This window comes from Dipodomys spectabilis, unplaced genomic scaffold (genome assembly GCF_019054845.1).
Source record: "Dipodomys spectabilis isolate Male_0828 unplaced genomic scaffold, ASM1905484v1 ptg000186l, whole genome shotgun sequence".
NCBI classification, from domain to species: domain Eukaryota; kingdom Metazoa; phylum Chordata; class Mammalia; order Rodentia; family Heteromyidae; genus Dipodomys; species Dipodomys spectabilis.
This window is the reverse complement of record NW_024870863.1, coordinates 2,287,525-2,299,952: the sequence shown is the minus strand read 5'-3', so window position 1 is coordinate 2,299,952 and position 12,428 is coordinate 2,287,525.

Genomic DNA, 12,428 nt, shown 5'->3' with positions numbered 1-12,428 from the left:
GTGGATGAATCCATAAGAAATGCAGAATTCGCCACATTGATTTTGGAGCAAAGACTCACAGCTGGTAACTGGGCAATAATTCAGAAGACAGCTGAGGCTGAAGCCATGAGCGCTCCTGCCTGTGTTCAGCTCCCAATCTCTTCTAAAACGCCCCTCACTTCCCATGCATTGTTTTCTTTTTCTGTCCAAAAAGTTTCTAGAGCTTCATCTTATTCTGGCCTTTTAGTATTCCAACATGAGGGGAGTGAAAGCAAGCAAGAGAGATGTGTCGGAGGGATTTTTTTCGGGGTCAGTTGTGGGGCTTGAACTTTGGGCCTGTCCACTGTCCCTCAGCTCTTCAGCTCAAGGCTAACACTTTACCACTTGAGCCGCAGCGCCACTTCTGTCTTTTTCTGCTTATGTGGTGCTGAGGAATTGAATCTAGGGCCTCATGCATGCAAAACAATCACTTTACCACTGAGCCACATTCCCAACCCCAGCAGAATGATTTTACACACTTGGGAGCTTCTGGCTGGAAATCCCAGAAAGACAAAAGTGAGGAAACATATAAGAGAAAATGTAATATAGGAAGCTGCAATGTTTAACCCTAAAAAGTTTCTTGGATAAGGAGACTCAGGAATTGGTGTCACCTGAGGAGAAGCTGGTAGAAGAGAAAATATTCAGAAGAATGAGAAGGGGAGTGAGGGAGTCGAGAGAAAGAGGCCTAGATTACCTAGAACTGGGAACTGAGTGTGAGCTTAATTTTACTGTGGGAAACCAACCACAATGACACAATAGTTTACAACTTTGATTACTCTCTTTCATACTACCAAGCCTTTTCCAGGTTCACTGCCACTCAGTGTGGTGTCCATTTTGGAATTCATTGACTGCTGGAGGTTCCCAGGGGAAGAAAAGAGTGCAAACCATAGGACTAAAGCTCATAAAAGACTCGTGTCATCATTTCTCACGTCATTTGTCAAAGTAAGTTATACAACAAAGCCTGATATCAATGGGGATGGGAATACATATTGTCAGCATTATAATAATATCTATTATTATTGTCATAAAAATCTAACATCTATAGTTTTCACCAAAACATCTATAGTTTTCACCAAAGGAAAAGGGATGGCATTTCTCCTTTTTCAAGAGTATGGGACAGGGCATTCTGTAGAATGTTCTTCAATTGGGGGCTGTCTGAATCTTTTCTCCTAAGATTGTGGCTATAAGGTTTCAGGGAGGAGAATTACAGTGCAAAATTATGTTCTCAAGTTGGGCACTGGTGGCTCAAACCTATATTCTGAGCCTGAGATCTGAGGATTATGATTCGAAGTCAGCCTGGGAAGGAAAATCCATGAGATTCATCTCCAATTAACCAAAAAGTGCCAGAATTGGAGCTGTGGTTCAAATGTTAGAGCACTAGATTTGAGGGAGTGTGGGTGAGGGGAAGCTCTGGGACAGAATCTTGGCCCTGAGTTCAAACCCAGGATTGAGGAATGGAGGGAAAATATGCTCTCAGAGCATGAAATCAAGGGTGTATGTCAACATCAATATTGATGGTAACTTTGGGGTAGAGTTGATCAGTTTTATTCAGGAAATGATTTGTTCCACTCTTCTCTGTTCTGTGTTCTTTAAAAAAACTGCTATGTGCAATCTATACCTAAGAAGTGTGGATTGCACTGATGCATTTGTTACACTTTTTTCTACTTAAGAAATTATGCATAAGTAGTGTAAAAAGGTGTTTTTATTTTTTATTTTGAGGAGTTTTAATTTAATATGTCATTTTGTGAGTACATCTTGATCGATGTCACCAATTTGATCATTCTTCTCTATCTCTCCCAACCCATCCCCTCAATTTACCTGGTTACACTTTCACACACTTACATTATGACTGGAATAGCCTACTGCACCAGTTTTGTAAAGAATTTTCTTCATTGTACAGGCAAGGAAGATGTAGATGACGACTACAAGCCCAAGACAGCATAGCTATTAATTGGCATCAAGATTATTTGACTTACAAAATCTTCACCAAAAGAAGCATTATTAAAAAGAACATGGCCAGGAAAACTAGAAGCATCTGTATTTGTCTGTGTGCTAGTTCTGGGGCCTGTGTGCTGTCCCTGAGCTGCTTTGCTACCACCTGAGCCACAATAACACTTCCAGCTTTTTTGTAGTTAATTGGAGGTAAGAATCTCATGGACTTTCTATCCTGGGCTCGCTTTGAACCACAATCTTCAGATCTCAGTCTCCTGAGTAGCTAGGATTGCTTGTGTGAGCCACTGGCACGTAGCAAAACATCTATTAGTTGTACCACTTAAACATATGGAGCAGTAGGTCGATTGATACTGGTGAAATGCAGATAATGATTCCTCTACTTGTTCTTCTCTGGTGTTATGACTAGTGTGATACTGCTCACTCCGGTTTATATGACTGTGCAATCATTGTTCCATTTTGTTCAGTAAACAGTTTTTCAGGAGAGGAGAACTGTAAGGGGAGAATATGGGATGAAAATTTTATCTATACTTTTTGTGGCCTGGCAATATCTTCTCAGAATGTTTGCAAGAGGAAATAAGATTCCATATTGGCTGAATAAAGGAAAAGACACACATGTGCCCCAGAAGCAGTGCCACAGAAGGACAAATGGGAAAACTCATCGAGGCTCAGAGCAAAGCAACAGGATGGGATGTTCAGGTGCGTGAAAATTTGTGAAGATTGTCTTTCTTACCATGGAGAGATCATTCAATGCTGGCATTTACAATATGTTCCAGGACTCATATCTGTTTAGGTCTGTTTCCTCTGAAGCATCGTTGATAATGACAGAAAGGACAATGTAACAATGGCACCTGGTTATATTTTCTGAAGGAGATTTCAGCTCTGTCCCAAAACAAATTAGGGTTGTAATGAATGACTTTTATTTCCTTAGAGAATCCATGTTTAATTCCTTGTTTTATGAAGGTTATCAAATGAATAACTTTAAATTTGTAAGATGTTATTATAACAAATATGGAATATGATTTTTATGTTACTAAGAGGCACACAGTTTTCTTTTAGATAGAAAATATTTGGCTGGATTCCAACTAAAGTTTTACATATCAGCCTCCTGAGTACCTAGGATTGTAGACATCAGTCACCTTTCCTGGCTGAGACCAGGAAACCACTATGCTATGGGACATGAAGCATGACGAATGTAGTCTAAAAAGGAATATTTTGAAAGCATTAACAAACTGAAGTTATCACAAACTTTCCAGGTTCAGTGAGGAGAAAAATGAGAAAGAAGTTCCAGAGGCCTAGAATTGGAGACTAAAGAGAAGTTATTGAATATCTCTTTGTTAGCAGAGCTACTGAAGATTTCCTTTCAGAAAAATTCAGCTTGATGTAGTGGTACATGCTTATAATTCTAACTATTTATGAACTAAACACTGGAAGTTATAGATGGTTTGCTGTTGGTATGGTAAAAATAGAATACTGGTACCTCAATTTCTAAAACAAACTGGTGCCACATGTTGATAAGAGAGGCAGAAGTAGGACGATCACAGTTTGAGCCAGAAGTAGGCCTTTGTTTATATGTGGATGGTAATTAAGTCATGGAAGCAAGCCTTCAGGAATGAGATTTAAATAAAACCAAATAGACTTTACTTCTGATAGTTAACACAATGCATTACGCAGGGAAAAAAATCCTCACTATGCTGGCATTGCAATCTTGGATCTCCAAGTTCCAGAATGTAGAAATAAATTTGTTGTTTAAAACCAATTCAGTCACGGATAATTTGTCATCGTAGGTCTAAAGCGCTAACAGTAAGCCATCTGAAATGGACTGTTTGTTGTTGCTGTTGTTGTTTTTGTCGGTCGTGGGGCCTGAACTCTGCAACTGTGCACTGTCCCTCAGCTCTACAACTGTAGACTAGCACTCTACCACTTGAGCTTCAGCCCCATTTCTGGCTTTTTCAGCTGAGGAATGGAACGAAGGAATCGAACCAAGGACCTCATGCATGCAAGGAAAGCACTCTACTATTGAGCTACTTTCCCAGCCCCGGTTTCTCTATTTATTTTTCCATCTTTCCAGAGATCTTTTGATACTGAAAAATGCTAAGGCTCCATAGAGAAAAGTTTTAAAACTGCCCCATTGTCCAACTCTGACTTCATAAATTTTGGAGTGTAAGGAATGACATCAAGTACCTGAGAGACCTAAGACAAGACACTTCATCGTCTTCTGCCTTGCTCATCAGCACCTGGTGCACATTCACACTATGTAATCAAGTCAACTAATGGTAGTTATAATAAATTTAAAAATACATAGCCAGAAAACATTTTATGAACACTGTTGCCCTGTAATCTCATTGGCTCCCATGTCCAAAATAGGAAACAGAGGCTTAAAAAGAGGTAGGTAGGTAATTTACCAAAGGTTGCAAAGCTGGTATATTGGTACATTTAAACTCAGACTAATCTATATCCATACTTAGGCTAACATACCATGTGCATTTATTTTTCTGCAGAAATAAAGGCTCACAGACCTTGCTTCAAGTTCTAGACTCATATGTGCTACCATATCTCTATCCTGGGTACTTTACTGGTGCCCCTAAGTCATATCAGCTGTAGTTGACACATCTGTACCCACGCATATAAAAATTGCTGAGACTTGGGCAACTGTAGCTTTAAAATCTCCCATGCAGTAATAATCTGTAATTAACAGTATGAAATCCAGGGCTAGAGAACAAAACTTCTATGATGGTGCCAGGCCCACTTTGCAAATCTTTCTTGGTCTCTTTCCTTCTTTCCTTTTTAGTGCTGGGGATTAAAACCAGGGCCCTGTGCATATTAAGGAAGTGCCATAATACCAAGCAATATGGTCATTTCAATCTCTCCAATTTCACTCTCCAATTCACTGCTACCTTGTTCCTGATACTTTCTGTTCCTTGATCATAATATTTGGAGATTACTGAACTTCATAAGATTTTCTTCATTTTACTGATTATTTGTTTTCTCCCTTCCTATGTATCATGATACGGAGCAATAAAGATTTTCTTGAACTCCCCAGGCAGAGTTCATGGCTCATTATCAGGTTCTATTTTACCATGTATATCATTATATTATTACATTTATAATGACAACTCACTTAAATAATTGTTTCTCTTCTTCAGTCTATTGGTAGACCCATGTCCAATCCTAGCTTTTATATAAACAGGAATAAAATTTTTCTTGTCTTATTTTCCTCTTTTTGACTTGGTGCAAATTTTCCTGATCTTGTAGAACTGTTTTTATCCATGAATATTTTTTCAGGACATTTCTGCATATTGTGTATAATACAATTAAGAGATTTCTAGCCAAAGAAAACAACTCAGAATTCTAGAGGTTAATGACTGTACTATAGGTTTGTGTGAACTTGGCACTGGATTTGGCATCTCGGTGTTACAGCAATAAAATATATATATATATTGAAAGTGGCTTTCTTTTTGGTTTCCCATTTTGAGCCATATGAAGCATTTAAGGTGCATAGCAAGTTAACCGTGGAAGTATGAGCTGGTAATATTTTTAAAAATATTTTTTATTGTAAAGAAACTGTATAGAGGGTTATAGGGTTACAGTTTCAGTACGGTAATGAGTACATTTCCTGTCGAGCATTGTTACCCCCTCCTTTGTTTTCCCCCTACATTACCTTCCCTCCTTACTTCCCCAACTCCTCCTTCCCCCTACCCTGAAGTTGTGAAGTTCGTTTTCAACATAGTGCATTGTACTTCTCATTGTTACAATTGGTCAACCTGTATCCTTGTTTCAGCATTTTGTTGTTTCCATTCCCCTACCCAAATTAGAAAAATGTATATAAATGATGTAAAGAACTGGAATCAAATACAGTGACAACAGAGGATATGTGAGGTGGTAATCTTTAACCTTCAAATTCCAAAACAAAAGTAAGCAATGAATGATAAAATTTGTTCATAAGGGAACCCTCAGACTTCTGATTGATACTCTGATTCTCCCATGAAAATAAAATATTGTTAGAATCAAGTTCTGGTCCAGACTAAAATGCTCATACCCGTGGAACTGATGACATTGAGTTGGTATTAGTTAAGTATGCCTTCCTATTAATGAAATACTATGGAAAATGTCTTTACAAAAACTGGATGATAGCAAGAGGGATTTTCGACAAAAGCATTATAGTGGGTAAGGTGTGTAAAAGTTACAAAACTGGAACCTCATGCTGGGAATAAGAATAACTTTATGGGGAGGAGTAAAGTACTGTTTTAGATGAGCCACGTTAGTATGGATCATTATGTAAGAAGAAATTTTGTATTTGGTTCTTTCTAACAACTAGCAGATACTTATCTATTTATAAAAAATAAATACTAGAATGAAAAATCCAAAAGAACTTTAGTGATGCATTTAATATTTTGGAGACAACAAAGATTTTCAGTGATAGGGAGACTTTAATTAATTATGGAATTTATAAGCAATGGACTCCCATGTAATCATTATAAGTGATGTTCTTAGAACAGTATGAAATTTCTAATGATAGGAAATATATAAATGATATAATGGGATGAAAAGTCAACTTATAAAGTAGGCTCACACCTGTAATCTTACCTACTCACAAGGGTGAGATTTGAGTATCATGGTTCAAAGCCAGCCCCCAGAGGAAAATCCATTTAACCACCAAAAGGACAGAAATGGGCCTGTGGCTAGCGCTGAGGGGAAAAAAAAGCAGAGAACAATGCGTAGTCCCTGGATTCAAGCTCCAGTTTGGGCAATAAACAAATGAAGAATCAAACAAATATATGACCACAAATTGTAGGAAAATATGCATATGCATATAGGCATGGCAGAGGGGTCTAACCGTGGTGTTCCAGTGTTTACATTGTGGAGTTCCAGGATGGGAACATCACAAACATTTAATTAAAGGAAATCAAATGTAACAATATGTTGGAAATGATCTGTAAAACTTGGGATGGATTGAGAGAGTGAAGGAAAGAGGAAGAAAAATGAGGGAGAGGGTAACAAGTTAGATAAGAAATGTTATCACTACCTTATTTTGTAACTGTAACCCCTCTGTACATCACCTTGACAATAATATTGAAATAAAAATAAAAACAAAACAAAAGCTTTTATTTATATCATTATATTTAAAAGTGTACTTTAAAAAAGTTATAGGCACGTTTTAAATTTCTAAAGCATTGGCCCACTCTACTGGAGTGTACTGGAATATGTGGAGAATTACTTACACATGAGACCACGAGTAAGGACCCAAATAAGAATTCCACAAAGAAATGTCAACGTGGACCAAAAGGTCCTACCCATAATACCTTCCTTCTACAACAAATCACACAACCTCCAAAATCCACATAATTTAATCATTTAAAGACAAATGATGAACCAACCTCTCCATTTGTAGAAATACATACTTGCGACAAGGATGGAAAAGGCACTGAGACCCAAAGTGAATGATGCACAATTTTAAGGAAGATTCCATAGATAAAGGAATGTGTCCCACACACTTCCAACTGTAAATCTGGGAAAGTCAGTCATCTTTGTCATACTAATAAAAACCACAAAAAAAGCTAACTGTGGGATTCAAAAAGATTGCATGAGAACAAGTGTTCATTGTGACAGCACAGTAACTTCAGTGCAAATTGCTATGTCTCTCTTTCCTTGTCTTATTCCCACTTTATTCTTGAATTCTGAAGGTGAGATTCTGGGAAGCCAGTTCCCTTGGGTCCAGTAATTAATGAAAGTGAACAGGTGATTGGAGATACAATTTCTTCACATAGTTCTTGGATTCTCATTTTTTTATTAAGCTTAAGGAGAAATAATGGGATTGCAAAACACATGAAAGTCTTAACTTTTCCACTAATTTCTAAAATGCCTGCTGTAAGAACAACAAAATTAATGAAAGAAACAACTCAGAGACCATATAAAGATATTTGTGGTGTATTGATACCAGGAGAAATTGAAATGTCACATATAAATACCAAATTACATTTACAAAGCACAAACCCTAATTCTTCACTGAGCTAATGTGATAATTACACATTTATATTTTCCAACAAAATCACCATTGAGAATACCACAGTCAATTTCAATCACAGAAGCAAAGCTGCAAAGAAGTGCTAAAATTTTTACCTATTATTTCTTGGAGTTGAGAGGGTTGATTCTGCTGACGTTGACTGTTGGATCCTCTGCCTCCTCACAAATAAGTGTGTCTATTTACAACAATTTATATTTATATCTTAACTTCATGGGTGTCTATCCTTTCTGGTTGGATCTGAGTACCACCTACGGAGCACATATAGCTTATGAACATGGACCATTCCTTAACAAGGTAAAACATGCTCTAAAACAGTTCTAACAGAAACATCTGTGATAATGGAAATATTCTATATATGCATTGTCTAACAGACAAGCCACTGGCTATATGTGGCTAATGAATCTCAAATGTGAATAGTTTTGAAAAATTAATTCTTCCAATTTCAGTTAAATGAAATTTTAAATAATAAGATTCATCTACTCACTGTTAACTGAACAGCTCAGTTTCCAAATAAGAAAGCTGAAGTTCTCAAAATATGATGATAAAATATAATCCAAATGAAGAAGTTTCCATTAGATACTAACTGAATGCCTGTGAATTATCTGAGCTTTTCTGTCTTATAGAATTCAGCCATCACTCACCTAGATTGACAGCTGGGAGAAAAGGGGTGGGAGATAAACACGAGCTACTTGGGATACTGATAATTGCTACTTGAAGATGAGGGATATGCATGAAACTTTTCTATATTTAGTAGACAGCAAAGTGTGTGGAATCCTGAAGGTAGAAAAATAATGATTGTATTTCAATCAAACAGGTGTTCTGTTTATCAAAATGGGAGAGAAGTCCGACAGGTGAATTCTATACATGTACTAACAATATAGAGAAAATTTGCTACATTCTATTCCATGATATGCCCTGGCATAAACGTTGGCACTTTGTACATAATCTGTAAATATTCACACACTAAAAAACAGAAATGTAATCCTTGATTACTATTAAAATACATAGAATATCTTCATAATATATATTTGTGGGCCTATTTTTTTCCTTAATTTCTTCCACACCTACATTAAGAAATGGCTCTAAGAGAAAAGCTTCTAGATGTGTTAAATTTGAATTACATCTATTTCTTTTGTTGAATTGTATTCAAGATAGGATTGAGGGCTTAGGACTAGAAAAAATAATAAGTATTATCAACAAATTGTCATGCTTCATTTTTAAGGGGAGCTATGCGTTTATTAGGAGAAATATGTATTGGTCTTGGTAGCTAGGAACATTCAAGAAACAAAAGAAAAAGAACAATTCCACGGCAGTCTCAAGTGTTTGCATATTTTTAAGTGAACACTATCTGCTCTATATTCCATACTATATTTGCAAGCTTTTACTAAGCTATTGTCATCCTCCAGAGTAAAGTTCAGGCATGCCTATTGCTCATTATAAAGATCGAAGTTGCTCAAACTCAGAACCCATTTTTTGTATAGGCTTCACATGGCTATCTTTATTTCATTCAGTGGCACTGAGGGATGGGAGATACACTTGAAATATATAAATATACACATACAAACATATCTCACTGGCTTTCACTATTAGTATAAAAATTAAGTCCTTTTTGTCTTTGACCCAAGAGCATCATAAATCGTCTAGCATTCATTAAGTGTGACAAGTTCATTATTAACTTGCAAGTAGGTTAAGTCTCTAGCTTCACACAATTCTAAGTACTCATTTGAAGAAAAATATATACCTAGAGTTTTAGTGTGCTTCTATATCATGAAACTCTCAATTTTCATCTTATTTGCAAAAATGCTTGATAGGAAATGTACCCATTACCTTGTCATGTAACTGTAACCCCTTTGTACATTATCCTTACAATCAAAAATGTAAAAAAGGAAAAAAAAAACAAATTGAAAATCACGTATTTCCATTAAAACTAACTAAATTTAAGGCTGTAACTTTCTACAGGTTTTTAAGGACCAAATAAGTTGTGGATATGCCCCCAAGGCCTTTACGAAAGGGTAAGGGAAAAAGATTCAAAACTGGCAGTAGATAGGTGACCAGAGCATAATTATGTAGCTTTACTTCACTGTTACCATAGCAGGAGTGCAAATCAATATGATGGTCCGTAGTTACAGAACCAGAAGACATACTGGAAACTGATATCAATGAAGGGTCATTTATTGTAGGAAAACATAAATCAGTATGCACCAAAGGTTGCAGTCAACAGTGTCCAAAAAAGCAACACAGAATGGGACAAAGTTATTGCAAGTATATATTTGATAAGTGGTTCACATCAAGAATATATAAAAAAAATAATTGCAACAACACACAACCTGATTTTACAATGTACAAAGAACTCAGATGTTTCTCCAGAGAAGACAAAGTGTTAACAAGTCCATGAAGAAGGTGTTTAACATCACTAATCACCACGAAAGTGTAAGTCAAAATAATGAAAATTACCACCTCATATGAATTAGGTAGGATCACTACAAAAAATAAAGTAACAATATTGACAAAAGTGTGGTAAAATTGGAACCGTTCTATGGGAAATAGAATGGCATCTTTTCAAACAATTAAAAATAAGATTATTCATACCTGTAATCCTAACCACTCAGGACAGGAGGCTGAAATCCAAGGATCACGGTTCATGGCCAGCCAGAGCAGAAAACTGGAAGTGGATCTGTGGTTTAAAGTGGTAGAACTCTAGCCCTGAGGAAAAGTTCAGGGACATTGACTTGGCCCTGAGTTCAAGCCCCATGACAAAAAATTTTTTTTAAAAAGAAAAAAAAAGAGAGTTTTCATGTGATCCAGTGACTCCATTTTTGGGCATATACGCTAAACATCTGAAAGCAAGGTCTGGAAGAGAACCTGTACACTCATATTCATTTTGTACAATACTCAAAACATGGAGGCAATCCAGTGGCCATCAACAAATGAATAGCTAAAGCAAATGTGGTTTATACATACAGTGGTATATTATTTCAACTTTAAAAAGAATTATGGTGCTGGAAATGTGGCTCAGTGTTTGAGCACTTGCCTTGCATGCATGAGGCTCTGGGTTCGATTCCTCAGCACCATATAAGCAAAAAGAAAAAAGGCAGAAGTGGCGCTGTGGCTCAAGTGGTAGAGTGCTAGCCTTGAGCTGAAGAGCTGAAGTACAGTGACCAGGCCCAGAGTTCAGGTCCCACGACCGGATCCCTCCCAGCCCAAAAAAGAATTATGTTGTGACATATACTATATTATGGATGAATCTTTGGAACACTGCTAATTGAAAAAAGGCAGTCATAAAAAGATCAAATATTACATGAGTCTACTTATATCAGTAGTTACATGGAACAGTCTAATTGATAGAGACAGGAAGCAAAATCATATTTGATGTATACCTTGAAGCAGAGGAGAGTGGAAAATTGTTTTAATTAATAAAGAATTTGAATCTTGGAGGACATTGAGATTGTACAATATAGTAAATGTACTTATTACTACTATGTTTTATTCTTAAAATGATTAATAAAACCTGGGAGAGAATTATGAAGGGGTTAAGCATAATCATGGTACATTGTATGCCTATGTGGATATATCAAAATGAAAAATGCACTTATTTAAGTAAGTAATGCTACTGAGTTGATAAAAGGCAATAAATTTTAAGTTAAGTGTGCAAGTTTTAAGTCAGAGGGCTTTGATTCTTCAAAACAGCCATTTAGACATCCAATTTCTCTGTCAACATAGTGTTGATGGGACATCAAAATGTACAGTGCCCTGTGAATAACAAGTGCTTATGTGCCACTCAGAGGGAGTTAAACCACTTCATCTGGGTAGTTATGGATAAAAGGTAATGGTTGGAATTGGCTCCAACATGGTGGGGGTGAATGATGCAGGAAAAATACACACCCTTTTCCCATGAAGCTTTAGGTGCTAACAAATGGCTTTTTCTGACTATGGTCTGGGGAGTGTCCCTCTACTTCCCATCCAACCAAAAGTGTTTTCTGTGCTTGTGCTCTGAGATGGGGCATCCAATAAGGAAAAATTCCATACTCATGCTCTGAGACTAGGAAACAAATTATGAGACACTATGTCCCTCTTTTTGCTGGGGAGTCTGTTTCACTGCTCTGTTTTTGCTTTGAAGTAAATCTGCTTTAAAAACTGTTCTGCTCTCTAATTCTTTAAAGAAAACAAACCCGAGACATACACAATACTGCTATTCTGAAGATGTTGCACAGAGGGAAGCCTTGACCTTCAGCTTTGAGACTAGATTTAGAATTTGATAACTTAGGTGCTGTGGTTTCAGATTAATCTGAACCAGGCTAATGTCTGCATTTTCTCAATTCTTTTAACTAGAATCTCTAAAGTATTAGGAAAAAAACAAAACAAACAAATAAAAAACAACAAGAACCTGATATTAGGCTAGAAACGGCTCCAGAAATTCTCAGATTTCTTCTTTTTT